The sequence below is a fragment of the Agelaius tricolor genome, unplaced genomic scaffold (assembly GCF_023055355.1).
Source record: "Agelaius tricolor isolate 1412-34295 unplaced genomic scaffold, bAgeTri1.0.p SCAF_8, whole genome shotgun sequence".
NCBI classification, from domain to species: Eukaryota; Metazoa; Chordata; class Aves; order Passeriformes; family Icteridae; genus Agelaius; species Agelaius tricolor.
Window position 1 is genome coordinate 14,386,976 of NW_027269268.1, and position 6,073 is coordinate 14,393,048.

General features: G+C 44.1%; 1 long non-coding RNA gene across 7 annotated transcripts in view; it reads left to right on the forward strand.

The window, feature by feature from the left end:
- LOC139592158 (uncharacterized) overlaps nucleotides 1–6,073 on the forward strand; it is a 32,479-nt gene that overhangs the window by 16,373 nt on the left and 10,033 nt on the right. For 5 of the 7 annotated variants that reach the window (XR_011679922.1, XR_011679925.1, XR_011679921.1 and 2 more), the window contains one exon: nucleotides 270–430. This is a non-coding gene — a long non-coding RNA (uncharacterized lncRNA). Of the gene's footprint in view, nucleotides 1–16; nucleotides 190–269; nucleotides 431–6,073 lie in introns of all 7 variants that reach the window. The other 2 variants (XR_011679926.1, XR_011679923.1) reach the window with 2 other exon arrangements.

Here is a 6,073-nt window from a genome sequence, read left to right on the forward strand (position 1 = left end):
AATTCTACATTTCCAGGTCAGCCATTCTGTCACCAGGATAGACAGGATCTTAAAATTGGGACATAAAGAACAAGCAGAATAGAAAACAGAGAAAAAAAAAATCGAGATCTTCTCAAAACATCTCTCACTTCAGCCATTCTTCAAACAGCTCAAAGTAGGATCTGGCTGACAGCATTTATTCCCTTGAAGGTCAGCTTTGAAAGAAAGAGCTACTGTAGCTACCTCAAAAGACTGTGAAGCTTTTTTTTTCTTTTTTTTTTTTTTTTCAGTGAAGGAGGGAGCCTGAACTGTGGAAGAAGGGAGCAGGAAGAGACAGGCGTGTGCTCCCCAGGGCCATGCTCCCATGGAAATACAGCTCTGCCCAACGCTGGGGTCCCGATCTGCAGAGCCCAGGGAGGGGAATGCAGGAAGCTCCCTCGCCCCGACAAGGGTGAGTTTCCATCATGAGTCACCTCCCTCTCTGTGCCTCTCCTGTTTGACAGTGTTGAGCCAGCGAACAGTGACTTTCCGTGGCAAAATGCCTGAGCGAGGAGATTAGGCTGCCTTTGTTATGGCTGTTTCATTTATTAGGTCACGAGGGTCCTGAAGTCATCGTGGGCTGTTTGAAAACAGCAACACGCGAGGCCCGAGAAGGTTCCTTTGTGAATGTGCACCATTTGCACTTGGTTACTTTTAATTGAAAGGGGATTTACAGCACCAGCAAAGTGAAAATCACACAGTACCTACAGACAGCTCTGCCAAGTGACATCTGGACTGAGTGATTTAACTGTTATCAGGGTGCTTGCATTTGAAACAATCCTGATCAGTCCTCTTGTTCAGGTGAGGCAGACTTGGAGAGGGCCACACAGTACTACTTTGGAAAAGTTGTGCTAATTTTGTAGGGTTTTTTTTATTTGCAATCAGATTTTCTGCTTCTGTAATTCCATTCTTTTTATGGCATTTATGAGTCAATTGCAAGACTTTTATTTGCATTTTGGTTTGCATGGCACTAGGTGGAAGATATTAAGTTGTCAACCAGGCTTCCAGTACTCAACAACGGAAACCCACAAAAAAATATGCAAACTAAACTGCAAACAGGACTGGCAGAGACCACAGTTTGGGAAAAAAAAAGGTATCTCCACCCTCTTTTGTTAAGTGGTAGTTCTGACATGTCTGCCACCAGACTGAATTGAAAGGGGAGGCTCAATCTGAATTGTTTTGTGGAAAGCTACAATGACACCAAATGGAAGTGCCTGCTCGCAGTGCATCGCTGTGCTGGAAATTCAACTGCTGTGTCAATTCAAAAATCAGAATTATAAATTCATTCAGAAAGGGGCTCACCAAATTAATGGAGACAGATCAATCGGGACCTATTAAACACAGCAACCTTAGATGCACAGTTATTTTGCCAAAAGTGGACAAAGTGTCCCAAAGGAAAAATCACACTATGGAACTTTCATTCCTCAAGCTGTTTCCTAATCATCTGTCACTGGCCACTGTAGGAAACAGGACACAAAGTTCAGTCAATGCTTTAACCAAGTCAGTAGGACACCTTTGCTGTCAGCCTCAAGTTTAAAATAAGCATGGTTGAGAATACAGTATGTGCCAAAGCAAGGCAAACAGCAGAACTCCTGGATCCCAAGTGAGCCAGAAAAGCAGTTTTCTGCATTGAATGCTCCAAGTAATAAAGTATCATTCAATAATGAAACTTCTGCACTTGGGGGAAATTCTGGGTTTTTAAACTGCCTCCAGAGAATAAACAAGTCCTGGATTTTACCACATGGAGACAAGTAAAGCATATCCCCCTTTTACTGACATTTGAGTCTACAGGACACAAGTTCATATCAGCCCAGTTCAGTGTTATAGTTGCATATAATTGACTCTTCCTACTTGTACCACAACTCATAATAACAGATAAGAAATAACATATTTGTTACATTTTTTTCCTCCTACACTGAAGGGAAAACAAGAGTCACATCAAACTGCACTCTGAAAACAACTATCAGGATTTTCAGAAACATCCACCGTGGTTTATGGGTTACCTTTCTAATCCAGGCAGCTACAGAGAACTGCTCTAACTATGGCATTTCCAGCTTTGGACTGTGGCAAGGCACAAGAACAATTTCTGCAACAGTTATTTTCCTCTTGAACACCTCATGCCACTAGATAAAAGAAATAAGCTCTCTCAAGGGCTCCCTGCAAAAGCCAGTCCTGCCACAAGGCCCGGCAGCAGAAGCCCATTGATGTTGCCACATGTGTTAAGTCCTTCTTGCTGGGGCAGACAGGAACAGCTTTACAGGAAAATACAGTGAAGGTGTTTTCAGGTGATCCTAAACATGGCAAACACAATCCCAGCTGCTGGGGAATGGCAAGGCAGTGCTGCTTTGGTGTCTCTTTACTGGAGCTCCATTTGGGATAGGCTGCCTACTGCTGTATTGCCAAATGTCTCCTTCCACGTGTGTTCACCACTTGAAGCTTTTTATAGAACCATCTCATTGCTGCTTGAGGGCAGATGGCAGCTGGAGCCCTGCACCTGGAAAATGTGCAAGTATTTGAGTCAGCACCCAATCATTTCAGCCAGGAAGGAAGTGGGAACAGGCCCAGCTGTCAAACCTTTCCAGAGCCTATCTGGACACAAAACACACACCTGGTGAAGCTCCCAAACACTCTGTGTGTGTGATCTGCAGCCTGCTGCAGGGAAATGTGTGGCCACATGCCCCCAGCAGAACAGCCTTGCACAGAACAGAGAAAAGAGGATGCCTAAAAGCCAGGAATGGCACTGGAGTCAGGGAGTTTGCAGCCTGGGTGGACTGGAGATGTTCTTACCTGTGCCTCTGGAAACCATCTCCCTAAGGGAGCACCATCATCCTGCTGGATCTTCCTAATATTGGCCTGTTCTGTGTCACTGAGGAGTTCCTTTTTCCAGGGCAAAATTCCTAAACCACACATTGCTTTCCCTGACTCTTCCTAGAGACTCTGCAGCAAAATCTAGACCACGACAGATTGTCCCCATGTTGCTTAATGACAAAGCAAAAAAGAAACTTTGCTGAAAGGGAAAAAAAAAATCAAACCAACAAACTAAGTTTTTAAAGTTATCAATGACTGTTTTCTCCAAGGGTAACAATGTGGCAAGATGGGACACACCAAATGCCACAGGGCTGAAGTTACTCGAAAACAAGAACTCAGTCCTCAGTGTTCACTGAAATTTGTAAAAAAACCCCAAACTACTAGGTCTCACTAGATGACCAAAACAAAAGATTTAAGTAGCAGCTTACCTGTCTTGTTTCCCTTTCTCCAAGGCCTCAAACTCAATTGAATTATTTTCTGTAAAATATCACAGAGATAGAAGAAAAGTAGGGAAGCCCTGTGATTGCATTTTCTACCCCAGCACTCCCCACACAGACATGGAGTCCAGAATGGACTTTGTCAGACTATCAGGAAGTGACAGAAACTTTTCTCTGCCTTTTTTCCTTTCATGCCACCCCAGAGCTTTCTGATAACACCTGAGCTGAAAAGCAAACTCCATCTAGAGAGCAGAAGTCTTTCTTTTCTTGTCTGGTTGATGTTTACACGGGGACTTTGCTACACAGAGCTGCAAGCTTTTTTCTCCCTTTTTATCTTCTGCAGTTAAAAGGCCTTTACAGTCAATTGTCCCAAGGGAACAATTCCAGACTACAAACTGGAAAATATGAACTGCCCTGTCCAACAAAACCATTTCAGAAACTCTGATTTCTTCCCGCTGTAGTAAGGGAGCAGCATGGGGTGAACTGGGAAGACCAAAACTGCTGCATTAAGAAAAGCAACCAACAGAACTGATACATGCACAGCAGTCACCTCACAGAGCAGCTGCAAAGGAGGAATTAAAACAGTCAGGACAAAACCTACAGACTTGAACAGCATTGTGGGTTGACCACTTCAGATCCAGGAGAAGCTGTTTCAGTGCCCCAGGAGTTCAGTGGCTTTTGAGTAATTGTTTCACTGTCCTCTGGCACATTCCTGCGAGGATGCTCCTCACTGCTCTGCTGCTGGCCACCCCCTCTCCACTGATAAACTGATAGAATGCCTTTACTATCTGCAGTCTCCATTTTAGGATTATGGCTCAGCTTTGGGAAAAAACTCCTCAAAGCAACTCTCAATAAATGCACAAGGCAGCTAGGAATCTCTTCTCTCTTCTACTCCAAACAAACCAACCCAGCTGCAGCTAGCATGCAGGTGCATTAAACAGCATGGTGCTCCAGAACTGCTGGAAAATGTTAGCACTCAATAACAGTTATATATATATAAAGAATAGTTAATAGTATAATAACAGTTACCACTGAGCAGAGCTCAGCAGTGCTGGGGAAATCTTCAGAAACTGTTATAAAATGGTAAAAATAAAACTTCTGAAAATTGACACAACACATGGAAGAAACCAGGATTTTTAAGACAGAAGCATTTTCAAATGTAGTTAAGACCTGCACAAACCTCCTGACAAAGTCTGAACCCAGCACTGCAAGACACAGCACTTGGCAACAGGACAGCCAGCAAATGATCTCACTGCAAACACCTCACACTGCCAAGGCATTTTATTCCCTTGCTGACACATGCCAATTCTGCTGCAAATTCCTTTAGGGGATAGGAAAGCAGACCTAAGCCATAGTTCAGACTTATCTCTACTGAAACAAAGGCATAGCTACACTCCAGCATTTCCAAGAAGCTGATTTTCTGCTGTTCAAACCTAGAAAAGCTCCAAAATTAAAGGCAAAGAGTAGGACCGAGTTGCCTCAAGGTAATTTAACTAGAGATGACCCCAAACCATAGTACTTCCAGTACAATTAAGTTGTAGCCTCAAGGGCACCACAGAGGAAAGGTTGGTTGGGTTGTATTCAATCCAGAATTAATCCCGTTCTGGCAGAACACCTAGAGTTTCACACGAATACCCACCTAGAAATCCCCACAAGGGGCAGGGTTAGTGCAACAACAGCAAGTGCACAGGACCAGGAGTGCAGCTGGAGGAGACCATGTCACAGAGCAGAAATGAAAACCTCATGTCTCAGTCCCAGAGCTTACTGGAGATAACTGAGAGCACCCACAGCAGAAGCTCAGAGAAGAGAAGCAGCTCCCAGCTGTTGAGGGCTGCCTCAGTGTCCCCTCAGCAATGCCATCGCTCCTGCTGTGCAGGACAGCTGTGCACAGCTGTGCAGAGACAGCTGGACAGCACTGCCTCCACCGAGAAACAAGGGCCAAGGAAAAGTATCAAATCCTTTACAAAACCTAATTCTTCCCTTGGTTTCATTTTCACATTTTGCACAAATGTGAAAGAATCATCTGTTGCTTAAGAAGTCATCCATATCCAAACAATGGCTTTTTGCAGCACATTTTTGCTTTTTTTTGCAGCAGCTTTTTGCTCAGTTACTGCTGTTACAACCCCCACAAAACACTGGCAAAGCACCAGTTTAATGAAGACAAAAAGATACATTCCTGTCACAAGGCCTTGTCACCGTCACAAACTTTAAATAATACTGAGGGTTAGGGGCTACTCAGTGCTTGTATCTTGTTGCCAATTTATTTCTCCCCAAATGACCTTTGAAAAACCCTCATGGCCTGAGGCAGAAAAATATAAAAAAATAATCAAGCCCCAGTTCTGCCCTTGATGCCCACCTCCCCCTGACCCCTCAGCTGGTGGATACAGGGAAGACACCTCTACTAATGAAATGAAGCAATAAATATTTAAGGGACCTTTCTAAGTTGTTTTCTTTACCCAAACAATCTGGGATGCATCTGTCCCCATATGTCAGCCTGCAAATTTCTCCCTCGCTTTTAGGGAATGTACTGAAGGATGAAATTTCCAGGTCCAGGGAAACTTTGAAGCAGCATCTCCACCTCTGGACTTTAGTAGTCACCATTTCCTCACTGTGCAGCAGCATTCCCACTTCAAACACACGATATGAACATATAGTGAGCTCAATTTACAGCCAAGTCAAACATCTACTCGTGTCAGAAAACCTCTCTGGCACTCAAATGCAAGGCTGTGCAGTGGTAACACCTACAAAGTTTTTTTCTAGTGCTGAAGCCCCCAGTGGACAGCCCAGGCAGACCAAAGCCCTCCAGGGAG